This window comes from Limulus polyphemus, unplaced genomic scaffold, assembly GCF_000517525.1.
Source record: "Limulus polyphemus unplaced genomic scaffold, Limulus_polyphemus-2.1.2 Scaffold242, whole genome shotgun sequence".
Taxonomy (NCBI): domain Eukaryota; kingdom Metazoa; phylum Arthropoda; class Merostomata; order Xiphosura; family Limulidae; genus Limulus; species Limulus polyphemus.
The window spans coordinates 180,713-181,490 of NW_013665852.1; the positions used below are offsets into that span (position 1 = coordinate 180,713).

The following is a 778-nucleotide window of genomic DNA, read 5'->3' on the forward strand; positions in this document are numbered from 1 at the left end:
AAAACTATAACAAGCACAAAATGGTTACGAGGTCAGTCCCAGGGACTGAGCCCATTCTGAAAGAGTTAATTCTTACTGTTCCTGCATTTTTCAATTATTTACAGTATTGTAGGTGAAAATATTGTAAATACTGTGAAAGAGCAGGACAAGTAATTCATCAAAATACTAATAAACTGATTATAACAAAGAATATGTGTAACAAAGAGCAAAATTTTTATTTTTCTTAGCTTCAGTATGCTCTATATAAATTCAACAATTTTTCCTCATGTACAGGCTGAAAGAGTTAAACATATAAACTATAAGATGAAAAGAATAATTTTTATTCTTAGTATGAAAATCACCTTTCACTAAGACTCGGTAAAAGGTTTCATAAATTCACAGACAAAGTTTTAGTAAAAATACTTTTTTACATGAGTTTGGTCTATTTTACTGACCATGTGAGCTCTTTGTACTCGTTTAAAGTCTGTAGAGTTTTGATACTACTAACTTTTAATATAGTATGTATATCTTTACAAAATTTTGCTAACTTTCAGTAAACATTATGTCTTTCACATACAAAAAAATCATATTTTTTAGTGAAATATTTTTAATAAACTAAAAAAGATTTGTCCGTGAGTATATTGAGTATTTTTTTACTAGTCCGTGTGCAAAGTGATTTTCATGTTAAGATTAAAAATACTTTTCTTCATCTCAAAAATCTTAGATTTCATTTGTGTAATCTCCTAAACCTCCTATATACATTTCAAATATTTGATTTCAGTAAAACTTTATATTTTAT

At 26.7% G+C, this 778-nt stretch overlaps 1 protein-coding gene across 1 annotated transcript in view; it reads left to right on the plus strand.

Moving 5' to 3' along the window:
- LOC106478700 overlaps positions 1 to 778 on the plus strand; it is a 21,911-nt gene that overhangs the window by 5,342 nt on the left and 15,791 nt on the right. The gene's annotated exons all lie outside the window — the stretch shown is intronic.